The following is a 22,268-nucleotide window of genomic DNA, read 5'->3' as shown; positions in this document are numbered from 1 at the left end:
TAGGACAGTCCCTGGCATGGGCCAATGCTGATAGCTTATGAGGAACAGGACAGGCAGCTACCTGAAAGGGGTTTGGGCTGGTACCTGGGTTGGATCTCAGAGAATCACCAGGGTGGGATGAGTTTGATGGAGATTCAGATTTGGTGCCCACCTTCACCTGCAGGCTGGGTTGGGGGAGAGCTCAGCAAAGGAACAATGGGGCTTGTCAGCATTAACTTCATTTTCAAATGATTACTTTGCCAAGGATATTGTAACAATACCTTGAGCTATGTACTAAGAGGAATGCACTTAGTTAAGAAGGAAAAAGATTCAATTATAAGATATATTCTGAAATAGATATGCCAAGAAATCCCTCCACCCCCTTTTGGTTCACTTATTAAAATAGTCTGCTAGCCTTAAACAACATACTTTATAATCTTATGCTGTATCTTAGGTATTATCAACAATCACGTAACAATATTAGGTTTTGTCCTTACCCCCTATTGCCTGTTACATGTCTGCTTTGCAACATGCTGCCAGAACTTGAACATAGTAGATGAGACACCTTGATGTCCCTAAGGACTTAAAATTTAGGTCTTTTTTTTATTAGAACTATTTAATGATGATGTAGAGATTTAAAATAAGAATTTTCCTTTGATAATTATAAAATGACAGACAAACCTATATACTCAAATATAACAAAGTGTTGAAATATTATAATTATAATACTACTAGAGGCCGGTTGCATGAGATTTGTGCATGAGTAGGGTCCCTAGGCCTGGCTGGTGATCAGGGATGATCAGGGCCTTCCGGCTGCTGGCCAGGGCCTTCCTTCTGGCTGCTGGCCAGGGTCTCCCTTCCCTGGCTACAGGCTGCTGGCTGCCAGCCAGGGCCTTCCTTCATTCTGCGCTGTCCCCTGGTGGTCAGCGCATGTCATAGCAAGCAATCAGTCTCCCAGTGGAACTCCTGCAGTGACAAATTTGCATATTAGGCTTTTATATATAGACTAGGGGCCCGGTGCACAAAAACTTGTGCACTCGGGGGGGTGGGGGGTCCCCCAGCTCGGCCTGTGCCCTCTCGCAGTCTGGGACCCCTCGGGAGATAACGACCTGCTGGCTTAGGCCTGCTCCTGGGTGGCAGAGGGCAGGCCCAATCCCTAGGTGCAGCCCCTGGTCAGGCTCAGAGCAGGGCCGATTGGGGAGCTGGGGCGCCGCCCCGTCATGCACAGAGCAGGGCGGATTGGGAGGTTGCGATGCCACCCTCAGTCACGCTCAGGGTAGGGCCGATTGGGGGGTTGGGGCACCGCCCTCTGTCACACTCAAGGCAGGGTCGATGGGGAGGTTGCGGCGCCACCCTCTGTCACGCACAGAGCAGGGCTGATCAGGGTGTTGGGGCGCTTTCCCCTGTCACTCACAGAGCAGTGCCGATCAGGGGGGTTGGGGCGCTGCCCCCTGTCACTCACAGAGCAGGGCCCATCAGGGGGGTTGGGGCTCCGTACCCTGTCACACACAGAGCAGGGTCGATCAGGGGGTTGGGGAGCTCCCCCCTGTCACTCACAGAGCAGGGCTGATAGGGGAGCTGGGGCACCGCTCCCTGTCACACACAGGGCAGGGCCAATGGGGCGGTTATGGCTCTACCCTGTCACACACAGAGCAGGGCCCATGGGGTGGGGGGGTTGGGGCGCTGCACCCTGTCACACTCAGGGCAGGGCCAATGGGGCGGTTATGGCTCTACCCTGTCACACACAGAGCAGGGCCCATGGGGTGGGGGGGTTGGGGCGCTGCACCCTGTCACACACAGAGCAGGGCCGATCAGGGGGTTGGTGCGCTGCTCCCTGTCAAACACAGAGCCGCAGGGTAATCAGGGGATTGGGGAGCTCCCCCCTATCAGGCACAGAGCAGGGCTGATTAGGGGGTTGGGGCACCTTCCCCTGTCACACACAGAGCCGCAGGGCGATCAGGGGTTTGGGGAGCTCCCCCCTATCAGGCACAGAGCAGGGCTGATCAGAGGGTTGGGGCACCTTCCCCTGTCACACACAGAGCCGCAGGGCGATCAGGGGGTTTGGGCGCTGCTCCCTGTCACGCTGATCCCGGTGCCGGGAACTTCGCTGCTCCGCTGATCCCAGTGCCAGGAGGCATATTACCCTTTTACTATATAGAATAGAGGCCTGGTGCATGGGTGGAGGCTGGCTGGTTTGCCCTGAAGGGTGTCCTGGATCAGGGTGGGGGTCCCCACTGGGGTGCCTGGCCAGTCTGGGTGAGGGGCTAAGGGCTGTTTTCCAGCTGGCGAGTGACTGAAGCTCCCAACTGCTCCTTGTTTTCTTTTTATTCTGGGCCAGCTTTAGCTCTGAGGCCTCGCTGCTGAAAACATTGATACAATGTTGCGGTCCGGCTGGCTTTAAGTCTGGCTGGTTTCTGGGGTTTTGTTTAGCTTCTTATTTGCAACATAGTACATAGTTGCTTAGAGTTGCAGCTGAGAGGCCGGCAAGTTAGGCGGGGAACGTTGGAGTCTGCAGTCACTGGAGCAAGCAAGCCTCCCTGTTCACTTCAGTGCATGGCTGCCGGCCGCCATCTTGGCTGACAGTTAATTTGCATAAGGATATGCTGATTAGCCAATGGGAAGGGTAGCGGTCGTACGCTAATTACCATGTTTCTCTTTTATTAGTGTAGACTAGAGGCCTGTTGCATGAAAAGTTTCGTGCAATAGGCTTTCCTTTCCCCTGGCTGCCAGCATCAGTTTTCCTCCAGCACCCGGGACCCAGGCCTTTGCTCTGGCCGGAGCCGTCTTCAAGCCTTCGCTGTCCCGCCCAGCTGCTCCGGGCTGGGTCGCACACGGGACGCACAGGCGGGCCAGCTGATTGCTGCTGCCCTGCCTGGCCGCCCTGGGTTGGGTCGCACACAGGTTGCCCACTGCCCTGGGTCGCAGATAGCAGGCCCAGATGGCGGTAGGGCAGAAGGGATGGCGCTGTCCCACCCTGCCTGCAGTATGCAAATTAGCCACCATCTTTGTCGGTGGTCAATTTGCATACCACGCTGATTAGCCAATGGGAGGCATAGCGAAGGTATGGTCAATTACCATGTTTGTCTATTATTAGATAGGATAATTCAGACAAAATGAAAGCAACTCACACAAAAAATATTTAATAGTTTTCTGAAATCTGATTTGTTGAAATTGCCTCAAAATATTTGTATACCTGAGAAAATTAGGCAGAACACACTTTAGAAAGTAATTTGCCCATAATGAGTATACATTTAAATTTCATCTTAAAAACCTGATTCATTCTGGGCTGAGTGGGTACAGAGCACTGGAACCTCCCCAGGTGGCAATGGCCTGAGCTCCAGGGCAGCCCACCCCCTCCCCATCTCTCTTTCCTCTCCACTGTCAGCATGAAAGTCTTCAGTCCAGTGAGGTTCAATAGGGGACACAGCCTTTCAGACCACAGCCTGGGCCTCAATCTCCCAGAGCAAAACTCCGGGGGACAACCCAATGAGCCTGCTGTGCAACATGAATGACAACTACTCTAAGCACAAGGAGATGGTGCCAAGCATCCCCCAGAAAAAGGTAAGCAAGATGGAAATCCTACAGCACACCATCCATTACATCTTGGACCTGCAGATAGCCCTAGACTCACACCCCACTCCTGTCAGCCTGCACCACTAGCAACCTGGACAGAGCCAAGTGTCCAGGACCCTCTGACCACCCTAAACACAGACATCAGCATCCTGTCCTTGCAGGCTTCCTAATTCCCTTCTGAGTTCATGTAAAGTGACAGCAAAGCACTCTGTGCCTGAATAAATGGTGTTCATTACTTTTTTTTTCTTTGCACAACAACAAATCCACAGGAACTTATTTTTCAACCATTTCATAAGGAGGACAAGTTGAATGCAATTTTTTTAAACTGGAAGCAAAACTAAAAGGATCAGATCATCTTCTGCAAGGTGTTTCTGACCTGGACTCTGATATTAGTTATTTATGAAAAAAACTTTTAATGCCCTTTCTGTAGTTAGAAGGTTTTCTTTATACTATACTATTTCCACAATGGAGAGCAAAAACGTTAAAATCACAAGGAATTGCTGAATTTAAGATTATGCCTTTTTTCAAAGATGGAGCATGAATACCAGAAAGATCCAGTATTCAATTACTTAAATGCAGTCTTTTGGACAAAAATTCTCTTTTTGATGCAAGCCTACTGAATGCTGTCTATAAAAGGAAAGCTTGTGTACCCTTTAATTAGAGTTCTTTTGTACAGTGGCAGACATGTATATTTCTGCATACAAATTGTAATTTTACTTATTCATGCTAAACTTTTTATAACAGTTTAGTTGTAGTAAACTTAGCCGTTTTAAACAAAACAAATCAAGTGTATTAATTGGGGGGAAAATCTACCATGCCAAACATTTTTAGCCCTTGAGTAAGGGTTAGAAATGGTTAGGAGACTAGGGCATTGCTAGCATTTCCAGGCCCTTTTTGTGAAGGAATATTCTTCAACTATAATTCCTGGTGGTTTATTGTCAGGCGAGTTAGCTTCGCCTGATCTGTAGAGAGAAGCAAACTATTGGATCTGAGTAGCTAATAGGTTTCAGAATTATGAAAATGGTATTCCTTAAATGTATAATAGGATTGTGTTGAAAGCATAGTGAGTAAAATGAAAGACTTTTAACTTAAACATTTTTATTTGCAAGAGATCCAATGGATTAAAGAGAGACATGCATTTTGTTTCCAAAAGATATTAAAAATGTCTTTTTGATTTATTATCTAAATGTTAGCAGCAAGACAAGACGACCCGGTTCTTGCCTTCTTGAAGGAAAGATTTCAATCAAGAGACAAAGCGTAGAAAAGCAAGCAAGAGCCCTGACTGGTTTGGCTCAGTGGCTAGAGCACCGGCCTGCAGACTGAAGGGTCCCGGGTTCGATTCCGGTCAAGGGCATGTACCTTGGTTGTGGGCACATACCCAGTAGGGAGTGTGCAGGAGGCAGCTGATCGATATTTCTCTCTCATCGATGTTTCTAACTCTCTATCCCTCTCCCTTCCTCTCTGTAAAAAATCAATAAAATATATTTTTTAAAAAAAGAAAAGCAAGCAAGAATTTATTGACCGCAGCACAAACACACTTAGGACAGTGGAACAAGGAAGGGTATAGAAGAAACAATGAGAGAACCTAGGCTGGGTTGCTTTGGCTCACTGACAGGAAAGAAGCAATTAAGGAAAATGGTGAACATGTCCAGCGCCTTGTCCCAGAGCAGATAGAAGAAGCAACTAAATCAGAGAGCATCCACCTAGAATTGGCAAATTAGGCACAGCTGGTCAGACAATCCACAGCCGGGAAGGACAGAGGATACCTGGAGAACAACAGAATCAGGAATCTGGGCTAGAAAGAGACATGCAACCACTGGGCTGAGAGGATCAGGAGGAAGCTGCACTGCACCAAGGCTGCATCCTTTGGGGACAGGCGTAACATTTGACTGTGGAAAGGCCACAAGGCAGCTTGCGGCTGGGGAATCTACATCTAAGTCCATAGCCAAGAGAGACTGTGCCCAGAAAGATGGCCTGAAGAGCTGCCTGAGCAGTACAGTGCCAGCGGGGGTTGGGGGGGGCTGGCAGTCCCATGGTTGTTTTGCCTTTGTCTTTGCTTTTATTCGCTAAATCCAGTTCATAAGACCTTTAAGTTACAAACACTCACCTGAGACTGTGGTGCAGGTAGAGGTGCAGATTTGTGGAGTCTGGGGAGAGGCTGTGGAGGAAAGCAGAGGAGGGAGAGGTGACCAGGAATCCGTCACTGAGACATTCGTGACCCTCCAAGCCTAAGCAGCCATTTTTCTCCTGAAGAGCCAGCCCCTCCCAGCAGCCTCAAGACAGCTAATACAGCCATGCCCAGCCTACACCTTCAGCTGTACAAAGGAAACAAAGACTCTTGGGCAGATTGGTCCTGCCTGCTTGCAGCCAAGGTGTGGAGACAAACACAAACAGAGGAGTGGTGGATCACTTGGAACTTCAACATGGTGTTGACGACCTAAGAGGAAACTGAGAAGTGGCAGACAGAAGGGTGGGGTCTTAAATCAGCCCCCAGGGGCATTACTAGGTGTACCAGTTAATAATGCGGATTTTTTCAATAGCTGGAGTTACATAAATGGTGATATATATGCGATTTGATATGTATGCGAATTTGTTGTATTGACAGCAAGCTTCAAAACTTCATATGTCAAATTTGCTGAAGGTGTTAACATCATAGATGTTTTTACGCTTAAAAATGTCAAATTTTGTGCCCAAAAAAGAGCATTTGCGGGAAGTTTTAAATTATTACTTTATTTTGAAGAAAAGTGCTGCTGAATACTTCAGGACGCTTATGGTGAACATGCTCCATCTCAAGATACTTGTGAACGCTGGTTTAAACACTTTAAAAGTGATGATTTCAATGTGAAAGACAAAGAATATCCAGGTCAACTGAAAAAGTTTGAAGACCAACAATTACAAGCATTACTGGATGAAGATGCATGTCAAACGCAAAAACAACTTGCAGAAAGATTAAACATTGCTCAGCAAACAATTTCTGATCATTTATAAGTAATGGGAAAGATTTTAAAGGAAGGAAAATGGGTGCCACATCAACTGAACGAAAGACAAATGGAAAACCGAAAAGTCATCAGTAAAATGTTGCTTCAACAGCACAAAACAAAGTCTTTTTTGAATCAAATTGTGACTGTCAATGAAAAGTGGATTTATTTTGAGAATCCCAAATGCACAAAATCATGGGTTAATCCAGGTCAACCATCAACATTGACTGCAAGGCCAAATTGCTTTGGATAGAAGACAATGCTCTGCATTTGGTGGGATCAGAAAGGTGTGGTGTATTATGAGCTTCTAAAACCAGGTGAAACTATTAATACTGATCATTACCAACAACAAATAATCAATTTGAACCACGCTTTGATCACGAAATGACCAGAATGGGCCAGAAGATAGCAAAGTAATTTTGCTTCATGATAACGCACCATCACACACTTCAAAACTAGTTAAAGACATGTTAAAAGATCTTGCCTGGGAAGTATTAACACCCCCGCAGTATTCACCAGACCTTGCTCCTTCAGATTACCACTTATTCCGATTGATGGCCCACGCATTTTCTGAGCAGTACTTCAAAACATACGAAGAAGTGGAAAATTGGGTCTCTGAATGGTTTGCCTCAAAACAAGAAAAGTTCTATTGGGACGGTATCCACAAATTACCTGAAAGATGGGGGAAATGTGTAGCTAGCGGTGGACATTATTTAAATAAAGCACTTTTGATGTTTCTCTTGAAAGTATCGTGTTTTCTTTGATTACAAAATCCATTATTAATCGGTACACCTAGTTAAACTTGGCTGAAGTGAACAACACTTCATTTTTTTATTTTATTAAAAAAATTGTTCTTTATTTTTTTAGTATTATTTTTTCTTTATTCTGTTTTTATTTTTGTATTGTTATTTTATATTATTTTTTCTTTTTTTTCACCTTTTCCTTCCCCACTTCTCCCTTTTTCATCCTGTTTTCTCTTCTCCTGCCCCAGCTTTAGTTTTTCTCTTTCCTTTCTTTTTACCCCTTATTCAAAATTGATCTTCTTTATCTGCTTTATTGATGTGCTATTATTATTATGGTCTCTGTTGTCTTACTCATATATCTAATTTCCTCTCCCCTGCTCCAAATCCATGCACTCTTCCCTTCTTTCTTTCTTCGCTAGTCAATTTTTTATGCTTTCCGCCCCCTCTCCTCTCCTGCTCTCTTCTTCTCTTAATTGTTTAATTAGTTTCACTCACTAAACTCAAGCCTATCTACTCTCTCTTATATTCTCCTTTTCCAAAAGTAAATGAGTAAATAAATAGATAAAATTTAAAAATATTTTTGTTTTATCTTTTTATTTATTTATTTATTTATTTTTCTTCTTATCCAATCATTCTCTTTCTATCTCCTCTATACTGAACCATGGTTCTTCCCCTATTCATCCAATTCTTTAACCTTACTTTCTGTATTTAAGCTCTGCCTCTGTATGCTTCTTGGACTCATGTGACTTTTTTCTGCCCCAAATCAGGATAGTTTTCTGTCATTATCTTTTCAAACAGGTTTTCAATTCCTTGCTCAGCTTCCTCTCCTTCTGGGACCCTATTATGCAGATGTTTCATTTCATGTTTTCCTAAAGCTCCCTTAGGCTCTCCTCCAGCTTTTTAAGTTCTTTTTTTCCAGATGCTGCTTTGCTTGGGTGTTTTTTCTACCTTGTCTTCTAACTCACTGATGCGTTCCTCAGCTTTTTCTAGTCTACTATTGAAACTTTCTATTTTGTTCTTTATAGCTGTTATGTCATTCTTCATTTCCTTTTGATTCTTACACATGTTGTTGAATTTGTATTCCATCCTTTTCAGCATCCTTATAACCATTGCTCTGAATTCTTTCTCTGACAAATTGCTTGCCTCCGTTTCATTTGTTTCCTTTTCTGGTGATTCCTCCTTTTCTTTCATATGGGGGTTGTTTCTTTGTCTCCCCATTTTTGCTGTTCCTTTGTGGTTGTTTGTATGTATTAGATCAAACTGCGATGCCACCCAGATTTTTTTTGAGTTTGTCTTATACAGTAGATGTTTTGTGGGGTCAGTGATGCAGTCTCTCAGGTCTTCTGGGCTGGGTATTCTAGGGATGCCCCCTACTTGAGATATTTGGGTTCTCTCTGTATAGTTGGGTCTTGAATGTTATCGTTCGACTCATGGATAGAGTCTCCTCTCAGGGTGTCTGGTTATGTGGCTTGCTCTCTACCACATTGACCAAACAGCATAAAATACAACTTGACAAGACACAACACAAAGGGGACAAAACACGAATGTACACATGACACCGATAACCCCAATAAAAGTGACTACCAGAGAAAAGAGGATTAGGAGAGAGGTAAGAGAAAAAATATATGGGGAGAAAACACCACAAAACAAACAAATAAACCAAAAAATGCAAAAAAACGATCCTGGAAGAAATTTGGAGATCATCACTAGTTTAATTTTTTTGCTAATAAAATAAGAGCTACCATTTTTTCAGCATCTACTCGGTACCAACTACATGCTAGGCACCGCACATACATTCTCCCTAATCTTGGCAACAGTCCTGCAATCATGAGACTCCTGGTTGCCCTCCCAATACATAGTGCAGCCACTATGCAGATCAGAGTGGCCATGTAATGTAGTTGGCCAGTTAGATCCAAGAGGAATTATTAGGAGTGGTTTCAGAAAATCTGTTTTTTAAGGAAGGCCAGCTCAGCTGATATGCTTTCTTTTCTCCTTCACAGAAAATAGCTAATTACCAGTTGACAAGTACACATTAAGATTGGCTGAACAAGAAAACAGAGAAAGCCTCAACTTTTAATGACATTATGAAACTTAGAGTGGACAGAAAGGCCTGCCTGGACTGCCAATCACTGATATACATGATAAAAAAAAAAAAAACCTCTTGTTTTTCAGGTTCCTTATTCAGGATGACTGCAACTCTGAACTGTTCATCTGCAAAGAAAATGTTGACCTTTTCAGTGTCTGAGAAGAGGCAACCCAGCTGGTAGAAAATAGAACAACAATTTGATACATAGGTATCAGAATCATTAATGATCTGATTTAAAAGTGCTTTGAGAACTTTGGATTAGAAGTGTTACAAAGTTAGAGGCTATTTAAACATTTCCCTTAATTTAAAAAGAGTTTTTAAATATATTTTTATTGATTTTAGAGAGAGAGGAAGGGAGAGGATGAGAGAGAAGGAAAGAAACATTGATGAGAGGGAGACATTGATCAGCTACCTGCTGTATGCCCCCCACCAGAGATCGAGCCGGCAACCCAGGCGTGTGCCCCAACTGGGAACCAAACAGGCAACCTCTTGTTGCATGGGACAATGCTCAACTAACTAAGCCACACCAGCCTGGGCTCCCTTACTTTTTAAAAAATAAATTTTCATCTTGGGCAAGTGTCTTTAAACACTAGTCCTCAGTTTATTTACTTTAAGACAAGAGAATTGCACTAGATTATTTCTAAGGTGCCTTACAGAGAGAACTATTAAAATGTGGTACATATTGGCCTATAGTAAAACAACAACCTCGTCCTAAATGCATTATTTCTGATAATCTTATGATTACCAGTGAGCCATAAATGTACACATTACAAAATTTAATACATAAGAGCCCTAATATCCCTGAGACTTAGAGGAATAGTCTAAACAGGCACGTAGTATTACTCTCTGTACTGAGGTTCACACAAATGTGCTGAATGTAGTCACTAAAAGATTGTAAACTCCAGCCTTGAATTTTTCTTTTCTAGACAGATTGTGCCAAGAAAGAACAAACAAAAGTACTATACATGTATAGTACAGAGCATGGTTAAAGCTCCCTTCTCCAATATTTGTAGGTCATTGGTTGATTGAAGAAGTGAATTAAAGCAAATACATTTTTTAAATGATACTATGTACCTTGAACTTTTAATTTTAACTTGAACTACAATTATATTTTGTCAATCTTTTGAAATGGAAAATACTTGTAGATTTTTACTTTTTCTAGGCTTTTGCAGTCTTCTTTCTTTCTTTTTTTTTTTTTTTTAAAGAATTTAGTGTTTATTTTATTTTTAATCCTCACCTGAGGATATTTTTCCATTGATTTTTAGAGAGAGTGGGAGAGGGAAAGACAGAGAGAAACATCCATGTGAGAGAAACACATTGATTGGTTGCCTCATGCATGCACCCTGATCAGGGCCCAGGCCAGGCAGGAGCGTGCAACCAAGGTGCCCTTGACCAAAATCGAACCCGGGACCCTTTGGTCCACAGGCCAAAGCTCTATCCACTGAGCCAAACCATCTAGGACTTTTACAGTTTTCTTGCTTCACCCAATTTGACAGCAATTTCTTTAGTGACTTTTGTTTCACATTCCATTGTTTTACATAATATCTAATTAATTAAAAATTACAATAACACATTCAACTGATATAAAGGGGATTGGGGGAAAACGCAACTGACTCTACAAGCATGGAATTTGTAGTGGGAGCAGAAGTTCACAATTATATTAAAAAGAATTTTATTAATTGTTGAGTACATATCATGCTGTGGCAATGGTTTTTTTTTGTTTGTTTGTTTTTTTTTAATATATTTTATTGATTTCTTACAGAGAGGAAGGGAGAGAGATAGAGAGTTAGAAACATCGATGAGAGAGAAACATCGATCAGCTGCCTCCTGCACATCTCCTACTGGGGATGTGCCCGCAACCAAGGTACATGCCCTTGACCGGAATCGAACCTGGGACCTTTCAGTCCGCAGGCCGACACTCTATCCACTGAGCCAAACCGGTTTCGGCTGTGGCAATGTTTTAAAGAGAGAACGAAAAACATCAATTAATCTGGCAAATTAAGTATATGTCATGAGAGCTGCTATGTGCCTATCACCAAGGACAGATATTGCATAATCAGATGTTAAGCTATTTTATTTGCTGTTTTAGAACATGAATCTTTGGAGACTAGTGAATTGAATATTAAAACAATTTCCCTAACGTCCTAGAAGCTCTCACCCCTTTATCTTTCCTATCTTGTTCTTATGAACAAATTCCTCCCTTATATTTTGTTGTCTCCCTGTCATTTTCTTCTGTTGCTGAGTCTCTGCCTTGTTTTCATGCCAGGTATCCCTGTTTCTAAAGTTTTCTCAGGCACTGGAGCCTTTAGCTTACAGGTTTGTTAGCAGATTAAATGATCATGGGAAGCTCTAGCAGAGTACCTGGCATAAGTAGGCAATAAAATGTTGCTTTTTTTCCCCATTTCTTCATGTTAGTTGCTATCACATTCCTTACTCAGAGCTCTAACTTCTTACAGGAATGCTTGTTGAATCTCCTAGAGCAGTGGTCAGCAAACTCATTAGTCAACAGAGCCAAATATCAACAGTACAATGATTGAAATTTCTTTTGAGAGCCAAATTTTTTAAACTTAAACTATATAGGTAGGTACATTGTTATTAACTTAATTAGGGTACTCCTAAGCTGGCCTTTGCTAAAAACATCCTCAATCTGATTGAGGTACGTTCGCTGAGGTTGACCCCTTCCAACTCTTCTATCCACACTCGTCTTATATACTTGTTTCGTCTATCTCCTTTTGTTCATCCTCTCTATATGTCCAAACCATCTCAACATACCTTTCTCAATCCTTGACACTACATCTTCTTTCACTCCACAACGTTCCCTAAAATTAACTTAATAAACTTTACTTAAAGTTTTAAGTCTTAGTTAAACTATAGGTACGTTGAATAAAACTTGATATCATACTTAATAACGATATTATTTATTGATAAAATTAAATTCCTTACAATTTACCTTACAATATCCACAAAATTAAATCATGACAATGACTGACAAACATTAATGTGAACAATGGCCTTGCATCTCCTTGGAAAGTTTGGGTAAGTCAGGTTTGTATGTTGTTTTTAATTTTAGGCACGATTCCAGGTTCTCATCAATAAGACGACTTCTGCGCATGGGCCACGAAGTTTCAATCGCACTGTATGTGCGCGCCGCATGTGGTATTTTGAGGAAGAGCCACACTCAAGGGGCCAAAGAGCCGCATGTGGCTCACGAGCCACGGTTTGCCGACCACTGACCACTGCCTGACCACTGCCTGCCAGGATCTTTGCCAATAAGAGCCTTGTACAATATGCTTGCTTGTACATTTACTATATACTGGTGTATTAATCAGGGTTCTCCAGAGAAAAAGAACCAATAGATACCATATCTATATATATATCTATCTATATCTACATCTACATCTACATCTACATCTACCATCTTTATCTAATCTATATCTATATCTTTATATGGAGAGAGAGAGAGAGAGAGAGAGAGAGAGAGAGAGAAATAGTTGGCTCACATGATTATAGAGGCTGAGAAGTTCCAAGATCTGCCGTCGGCAAGCTGGAGACTCAGGAGAGCAGATGACGTCAATCCAGTATGAAAGCTGGAAGGCTTGAAACCCAAGAAGAGCCAATGTTTCAGTCTGAGTCTGAATTCAGGAAAAGACCTAGCTCAAGACAGTCAGGCAGGAGACACCCCTGCTCCTGAAGGGTAAGTCTCTATTCTACTTAGGTCTTTGATTGCCCACCTACTTTGGGGAGGGCAATCGACAACTCAGTCTACCCATTCAAATGTTAATTGGATCCAAAAACAGGCTCACAGATACACCCAGAAAAATGTTTGATCAAATATCTGGGCACCTTGTGGCCCATCAAATTGAAACATAAAATTAACTATCACACTGGGCACTGTGCTAGGCATTGTTCACATTCTTGTAATTATTTCTGGTCTCAGAGAAGTCAGTGCCCCCTCTTTCACATCCTAATGTTCCAACCTATGCTCTTTTTTTTTTAAGAGCAAAAACAATTTAATCATATATCATAGCACTAACAATAACAAAAAATACTTAAATGTTTTACAACTCTTTTGAAATGAATACTATTATCACCCTTACTTGAGAAGAAACTGAAAATTAGAGTGGGGAAGTAAGTTACCTACAGTCATGGACTAAAAGATGGCAGAGCTGCCTGGTTGGTGTGGCTCAGTGGTTGAGCATTGACCCATGAATCAGGAAGTCATGGTTCAATTATTGGTCAGAGCACATGCCCAGGTTGCAGGCTCAATCCCGAGTAGGAGGCATGAAGGAGGCAGCTGATCAATGATTCTCTCTCATCATGGATGTTTCTATCTCTCCCTCCTGTTCCCTTCCTCTCTTTGAAATCAATAAAAACATATTTTTATTTATTTATTTAAATATATTTTTATTGATTTCAGAGAGGAAGGGAGAGGGACAGATAGAAACATCAGTGATAAAGAAGGGGGAAAAAAGACAAAAAAGAAAAAGAAAAGAAACATCAATGATGAGAATCATTGATTGGCTGCCTCCTACACACCCCCTACTGGGGATCGAGCCTGCAACCTGGGCATGTGCCCTTGACCAGAATCAAACCCGGGACCCTTCAGTCCACAGGTGGACGCTTTATCCACTGAGCCAAACTGGCTAAGGCAAAAACATATTTTTTAAAATGGCAGAGCTGAATCTATAAACTCAAGGAATCAGACATGAGTTCACATGCTTAACACCAGGCTACAATGCTTTTAAATAAATCAAGAAAGACACAACCTTGCAAATGGTTGTAATAAAAGAAAAATATAAACTTCGAGTTTTTATTATCCAAAAGGGTATTAGCCCAAAGAGTTCTAATTTTCAATTCTCTTTTATTAAAAAAAACTACACAAAAGTACACAAAAGAAAAATATTTAATGTTAATATTATAACTCAATGAATTGAAATGAAATGAGATACTACTTTTTTTTCTTTATTCTGCTTTCTTTTGTTTTTGTTTTTGTGAGATAGTACTTTTGGTTAACATTTTAGTAGTTATTTTAAAATTATTTGCATGCTCATCATAGAAAATTGAAAAAATAGAAAATATAAAGAAGACAATAAAAACAGCTCGAGAGAACCAAGATGGCGGCGTAGGGAGCGGACCTGTGTGTGCTGCTCTCTCACAGCATCATTGAAACTATCAACTATGAAGTAAACAACCGCCACTCAGAACCATGGGGAAGTTGGCCCAGTGGGAGATCTACAACTGGAAGAAAAGAAAGAAGCGCAGTGAGACTGAGTGGGAGCTACAGAGGCACCAAAACCAGAGGTACGCAGTCACACGCCACTCGGGCTGCAAATGGATTCTCGGTTTTTTACGAACCCTCGAATCCTCTGGGCTTGCTCGGGGCGGGTCTCTGAGGCCCCAGATCCCACAGGGAGAGGCGGCCACGGCCTTGCAGTGGTCGGAGAGCGAGGGAAGCTCTGACACGCGGCTGCTCGCCGGCACTGAGGGACAAGAAGTCCTGGTGTCCCGGGGAGGCGAGGGGCGTGGAGACGCCGCCATCGCTATTTCCTCCACGCTGGCGACTCCCTGTGACCCCGCCCTACCCTCAGGGCTGTGCCAGAGGCACAAGAGGGAATGACTGTGCTTTTACAAACTCTCAAATCCACTGAGCTGGTTCGGGCGGGTCTCTGAGGCCCCAGGCCCCAAGGCGAGAGACAGGCACGGCCTTCCAGCGGTCAGGAAGCGAGGGAGGCTCTGGCGCTCGGCTGCTCGCCGGCACTGGGGGACGCAAAGTCCTGGTGTCCTGGATAGGCAAGGGGCCGCTGAGTCTCCACCCCGGCATCTCCCTGTGACCCCGCCCTATGCAATTTACATTCCCATCTGGGCTGTGCCAGACTCACAAGTAGAAACGCCTTTGCTTCTGCAAACTTTCAAATCCACTGAGCTGGTTCAGGCGGGATCATGAGGCACCAGACCCTACGGGGAGAGGCAGCACAGCCTTGCAGCCATCAGAAAGCGAGGGAGACTCTGTTGCACAGCTGCTCGCCGGCACTCGGGGACACAAAGCCCTGGCAGAGATTCAAGGGGCCGCGGAGACTCAGCCAGTGCTATTTGCTCCGCCATGGCCACTCCCTGAGACTCAGCCCTAATCAATTTACATCCCCATCCAAGCTGTGCCAGGTGCACAAAAAGACCCACCTGCGCTTTTGCAGCCTATCCCAACAAATTGCAGACTTCAACTGCTCGCAGCCATGGGAGACACACTCAAGAAGCAGACCCAGGAGAACCAGGATGGCGGCATAAGGAAGAGACCTGTGCGTGCTACCTCACACAACAACATCGAAACTACCAAATATCAGACAAACACCTATCATACAGAACCATGGGAAAGTTGGCCCAGTGGAAGCTCTACAACTGGAAGGAGAGAAAGAACATTGAGACTGAGTAGGATGTGACACCAAGTACAGAGCCCAACCCAACAAACTGCAGATTTCAACTCCTCGCATAGAAAGAAGCGCATTGAGACTGAGTAGGATGTGCAGAGGCACCAAGTACAGAGCCCATCCCAGCAGGCTGCAGATTTCAGCTCCTTGCATCTGGGAGGGACGCAATCGGGGGGCAGAGTCGGGTCCGGGGCCGGCCAGGGCTGGGACTGACTGGGCCGGCACTGTGGAACTGCTGTACCAGCAAGCGCACAAACATGCCCACTGGTCCCAGTCTCTTGTGGGGCGCTGGGGGACAGCAGACAGGCAGTCTGTACACTTGGTGGAGGGCAGGAGTGCTGGATGTTCAACCACCAGGAACGCCTGGAGATTTTGTCTGGTGGGGAGCCGCCGGCAGGGGACAGAGGGCCAAACTTCCTATTTCCCCGGTAAGGCTGGGATGGCCCCGGTGAGGTCGGGATGGCCCCGGTGAGGTTGAAACGGCCCCCGGGAGGTAGGGACGACCCCGGTGAGGTCGAAACGGCCCTGGTGTGGTAGGAACGACCCCGGTCAGGTTGAAACGGCCCCCGTGAGGTTGGGACGACCCCGGTGAGGTTGAAACGGCCCCCGTGAGGTAGGGACGACCCCGGTGAGGTCGAAATGGCCCCGGTGTGGTAGGGACAACCCCGGTCAGGTTGAAACGGCCCCGGTGTGGTAGGGACGACCCTGGTGAGGTTGAAACGGCCCCCGTGAGGTAGGGACGGCCCCGGTCAGGTTGAAACGGCCCCCGTGAGGTAGGGACGACCTCGGTGAGGTTGAAACGGCCCCCGTGAGGTAGGGACGACCTCGGTGAGGTTGAAACGGCCCCCGTGAGGTAGGGACGACCCCAGTCAGGTCGAAACGGCCCCGGTGTGGTAGGGACAACCCCGGTCAGGTCGAAACGGCCCCGGTGTGGTAGGGACAACCCCGGTCAGGTTGAAACGGCCCCGGTGTGGTAGGGACAACCCCGGTGAGGTTGAAACGGCCCCCGTGAGGTAGGGACGACCCCGGTCAGGTTGAAACGGCCCTGGTGTGGTAGGGACGACCCCGGTGAGGTTGAAACGGCCCCCGTGAGGTAGGGACGACCCTGGTCAGGTCGAAACGGCCCCAGTGTGGTAGGGACAATCCCGGTCAGGTTGAAACGGCCCCCGTGAGGTAGGGACGACCCTGGTGAGGTTGAAACGGCCCCCGTGAGGTAGGGACGACCCCGGTCAGGTCGAAACGGCCCCGGTGTGGTAGGGACAAGCCCGGTCAGGTTGAAACGGCCCCGGTGTGGTAGGGACAACCCCGGTGAGGTTGAAACGGCCCTGGTGAGGTCGGGACGGCCCCGGTGAGGTTGAAACGGCCTCCGTGAGGTAGGGACGACCCCGGTCAGGTAGGGACAACTCCGGTCAGGTTGAAACGGCCCCGGTGTGGTAGGGACAACCCCGGTCAGGTTGAAACAGCCCCGGTGTGGTAGGGACAACCCCGGTGAGGTTGAAACGGCCCCCGTGAGGTAGGGACGACCCCGGTGAGGTTGAAACGGCCCCCGTGAGGTAGGGACGACCCCGGTCAGGTCGAAACGGCCCCGGTGTGGTAGGGACAAGCCCGGTCAGGTTGAAACGGCCCCGGTGTGGTAGGGACAACCCCGGTGAGGTTGAAACGGCCCTGGTGAGGTCGGGACGGCCCCGGTGAGGTTGAAACGGCCTCCGTGAGGTAGGGACGACCCCGGTCAGGTAGGGACAACTCCGGTCAGGTTGAAACGGCCCCGGTGTGGTAGGGACGACCCCGGTGAGGTTGAAATGGCTCCCGTGAGGTAGGGACAACCCCGGTGAGGTTGAAATGGCCCCCGTGAGGTAGGGACGACCCCGGTGAGGTTAAAACGACCCCCGTGTAGTAGGGATGACCCCGGTGAGGTTGAAACGGCCCCCGTGAGGTAGGGACGGCCCTGGTGAGGTTGAGACTACTCCAGTGAGGTTGGGACAAATAAAGGGGACCAGTATGGACTGATGAACAGGGGTAGATACAGAAGCAGAGCAACATTGAACAGAATGTTAAACTACAGTGGGAAGCCTGGGGAGGGTTGGGGGGGGGATTAAGAGACCAACTGAAGGACTTATATGCATGCATATAAGATTAACCAATGGACACAAGACACGGGGCGGGGGGGGCGGGGAGTAGGGGCCGGGGGAATGTCAAGGGGGGGAAAAAGGAGACATATGTAATACTCTTTGTAATACTTTAAGAAATAAAAATTATTAAAATATTAAAAAATAAATAAAAAAAATAAAAACAGCTCACAATTTCATTAATATTTTGTTAAATGTCTTTCAGTCTTTAAAAAACTTTTATTAAATTGGGGGTAACATTGATTAATAAAATTATATAGGTTTCAAGTGTACCATTCTGTAATAGATAATCTATATATTGTACTATATGTTCACCACCCAGAGTCAAGTTTCCTTCCATCACCACTTATACCCCATTTACGCTCTTCTACATCCCTCACTCCCATTTCCCTCTATAATCACCATGCTATTGTCTGTGTCTGAGTTGTTGTTTTTGCTTAATTTCTTCACCTTTTTTCACCCAGCCCCCTTAACTCCCTCCCTGTAACAGCTATCAGTCTGTTCTCTGTATCTATGAGTCTGTTTCTATTTTGTTTATTTTGTTCACTAGATTCTACATATAAGAGAAATCATAAGATATTCGTCTTTCTCTGACTGGCTTATTTCACTTAACATAATATTCTCCAGGTGCATCCATGCTGTCATAAAAGGTAAGATGTACTTCTTTTTTTATGGCTGAGTAGTATTTCATTGTGTAAATGTACCACCACAGCTTTTTTTATCCACTCATCTACTGATAGACATGGGCTGCTTCCAAATCTTGGTTATTGGAAATAACGCTGCAATGAAAATAGGGTGCATAAACTGTTTAGAATTAGTGTTTTGTTTTCCAGATATATTCTCAGGGGTGGAATTGCTGGGTCATAATACAGTTCCATTTTTAACTTTTGAGGAAACTTCATACCATTTTCCACAGTGGCTGCACCAATCTGCATTCCCACAAACAGTGCACCAGGGTTCCCTTTTCTTGATATCCTCACCAACACTTGTTTGATGATAACCATTCTGACAGGTGTGAAGTGATATCTCATTGTGGTTTTAATTTGCATTTCCCTGATGATTAGTGATGTTGAGCATCTTTGTATATATCTATTTGGCCATCTGTATGTCATCTTTGGAGTAGTGTCTATTCAGGTCCTGTGCCCATTTTTTAATTAGATGATTTTTGGGGGGGGGGGGTGTTGAGTTATATTAAGTTGTTTATAAAATTTGGATATTAATCCCTTATCAGATGTATCAGTGAATATGTTCTCCCATTTGGTGGGTTGTCTTCATTTTGTTGATTGTTTCCTTTGCTGTACAAAACCTTTTTAGTTTAATGAAGTACCATTTGCTTATTTTTTTTTTGTTTCCCTTGCCCAAGGCAACATAACAGAAATCTTCTGAGATTTTACTGCCTATGTTTTCTTCTAGGATTTTTATGGTTTCAAGTCTTACATTTAAGTCTTTAATCTATTTTGAGTTAATTCTGTGCATGGTGTAAGAAGGTAGTTGAGTTTTATATTTTTGCATGTATATGTCCAATTTTCCCAACCATTTGTTGAATAGACTGTGTTTACCCCATTGTATGTTCTTGCTTCCTTTGTCAAATATTAATTGACCATAAAGGCATGGGTTTATTTCTAGGCTCTCTAATCTGATCCATTGATCTATAATGTCTGCTTTTATGCCAGTACTACGCTGTTTTGATTACTATGGCCTTGTAGTATAGTGAAATCAGGTAGCATGATTCCTCCAACTTTATTCTTCTATTCAGGGTCTTTTTTGGTTCCATATAAATTATTGGGATATTTGTTCTAGTTTTGTGAAATATACCATTGGTACCTTGAAAAGAATTGCATTGAGCCCAGCTGGTGTGGCTCAGTGGTTGAGCACTGACCTATGAACCAGGAGGTTGCACTTCAATTCCTGGTCATGGCACAAGCCCAGGTTGGAGGCTTGAACCCCAGTAGGGGGCGTTTAGGAAGCAGCCAACCAATGATTCTCATCATTGATGTTTCTATCTTTCTCTCCCGCTTCCTTCCTCTTTGAAATTCATAAAAATATATATTTTTAATTGCATTGAATGAATATATTGTTTCGGGTAGTATAAACATTTTAATGATGTTAGTTCTTTCCATCCATGAACATGGTATATGCTCCCACTTATTTGTATCTTCTTCAATTTCTTTCTTCAGTATTTTATAATTTTCTGAGTACAGGTCTTTTACATCCTTGGTTAAATTTATCCTATGGTGTGTGTTTTGTGTTTTTTTGTTTTTTTAGATGCAATTGTAAATGGGATTGTTTTCTTAATTTCCTTTTCTGGGAGAATCGAAGATGGAGGCATAGGTAAACACCAGAGACTGCTGCCGCAAACAACCACTTCAAAAATACAACTAAAAGACGGAACGGACATCAACCAGAACCACAGGAAGGCTGGCTGAGGAGAGACTCTTCAACTAGAAGGAAAAACAACAGCATTACGAGGCTCAGAGGAGGCGCAGTGTGGAAAATTTAAAGGTACAGTGGTGCGCGCGCAAAGTGGGCTGGTGGCTGAGGGCGCGGTTGTCGTTTTCAATCAGGAGGGAGTCTCAGACTCTGGGCTACAGATCCGGGTGAGTCTCTAGGGACCCAGACTCAAACGGGAGAAGCGGGACTGTCTGGCTACGGTCCCTCCGAGGTTTGCAGCGGTTGCTGGGACAGAGAGGCGGAGCCCCTGGGGATGGACTGAGAGCAGCCATAGCTGCTCCCCCCACCTGCCCTGTTGAGCCCGCCCTGCCCAAGCCCTGCGCAGAGCCATTTGCCGGATCGCCTCAGGCAAAGGCTAGATTAGCACCTCCCCAGAGGACAGAAGTTTTCCACACAGCTGATTCTCACAGCCAGTCGGCCTGGTGGTCAAATCCCTCTAGTATTAACTACAACAATTAAGGCTTAACTAGAACAAGACTGTGCACAAAGACCACAAGGGGGTGCACCAAGAAAGCATAAAAGACGCAGAGACAAAAAAACATGACAGAAATGGAGGATATGGAGCTAAAAATCGCAATTTTGAGGGCTTGCAATAAACTTGAGCAGAGCCTCAGGAAAACTAATGAGACCCTCGATGCTATGATAAAGAAACTAGAAAGTAAGCATACATGGTCTGAAATAAAGAATATTATACCCAATAGCAGACCAGAGGAGCACAAGAATCAAACCAAAGATTTGAAATGAGAAGAAGCAAAAAACACCCAACTGGAAAAGCAAAATGAAAAAAGAATCCGAAAGTGTGAAGATAGTGTAAGGAGCCTCTGGGACAGCTACAAGCGTACCAACATCAGAATAATAGGAGTGCCAGAAGATGAGAGACAGCAAGATATTGAAAACCTATTTGAAGAAATAATGGCAGAAAACTTCCCCCACCTGGTGAAAGAAATGGACTTACAGGTCCAAGAAGCACAGAGAACCCCAAACAAAAGGAATCCAAAGAGGACCACACCAAGACACATCATCATTAAAATGCCAAGAGCAAAAGACAAAGAGAGAATCTTAAAAGCAGCAAGAGAAAGAGACTCAATTACCTACAAGGGAATACCCATACGACTGTCAGCTGATTTCTCAACAGAAACTTTGCAGGCCAGAAGGGAATGGCAAGAAATATTCAAAGTGCTGAATACCAAGAACTTACAACCAAGATTACTTTATCCAGCAAAGCTATCATTCAGAATTGAAGGTCAGATAAAGAGCTTCACAGATAAGGAAAAGCTAAAGGAGTTCATCACCACTAAACCAGTATTATACGAAATGCTGAATGGTATCCTTTAAGAAGAGGAAGAAGAAAAAGGTAAAGATACAAATTGTGAACAACAAACATGCATCTATCAACAAGTGAATCTAAGAATCAAGTGAATAAATAATCTGATGTACAGAATGAACTGGTGATTATAATGAATCAGGGACATAGAAAGGGAATGGACTGACTATTCTTGGGGGGGAAAGGGGAATGGGAGATGCGGGAAGAGACTGGACAAAAATCGTGCACCTATGGATGAGGACGGTGGGTGGGGAGTGAGGGCGGAGGGTGGGGCGGGAACTGGAAGGAGGGGAGTTATGGGGGGGGGGGGGAAGAGGAACAAATGTAATCTGAACAATGAAGATTTAATTTAAAAAAAATAAAAAAACAATTTCCTTTTCTGGTATTTCTTTGTTGGTGTATAAAAATGCAACTGATTTCTGGATATTTATTTTGTATCCTGCTACTTCACTGAATTTATCAGTTCTAGTTTTTTGGTGGAATCTTTAGGGTTCTTTATATATAGTATCATGTCATTTGCAAATGATGAGTTTTACTTCTTCCTTTCCAATTTGAATGCCTTTCTTTTTTCTTTTCGTTTCATTGC

General features: G+C 44.4%; 1 long non-coding RNA gene and 1 pseudogene across 4 annotated transcripts in view; one reads left to right on the top strand and one right to left on the bottom strand.

Annotated features, from left to right (window-relative positions):
* The window catches only part of LOC139006645 (uncharacterized), a 60,194-nt gene that overhangs the window by 19,169 nt on the left and 18,757 nt on the right, over positions 1-22,268 (bottom strand). For 3 of the 4 annotated variants that reach the window (XR_011470787.1, XR_011470784.1, XR_011470785.1), the window contains exon 2: positions 5,660-5,710. This is a non-coding gene — a long non-coding RNA (uncharacterized lncRNA). Of the gene's footprint in view, positions 1-5,659; positions 5,711-9,431; positions 9,488-22,268 lie in introns of those variants that run through there. The other variant, XR_011470786.1, reaches the window with a different exon arrangement.
* On the top strand, positions 3,366-3,770 carry LOC139005054 (DNA-binding protein inhibitor ID-2 pseudogene; annotated as a pseudogene).

Source organism: Myotis yumanensis, unplaced genomic scaffold (genome assembly GCF_028538775.1).
Source record: "Myotis yumanensis isolate MYYU_CA2020_CCGP unplaced genomic scaffold, mMyoYum1.0.hap1 SCAF_3, whole genome shotgun sequence".
Taxonomy (NCBI): domain Eukaryota; kingdom Metazoa; phylum Chordata; class Mammalia; order Chiroptera; family Vespertilionidae; genus Myotis; species Myotis yumanensis.
Note: the sequence above shows the minus strand (reverse complement) of the source record. Positions and strands in the feature narration are given on the sequence as shown.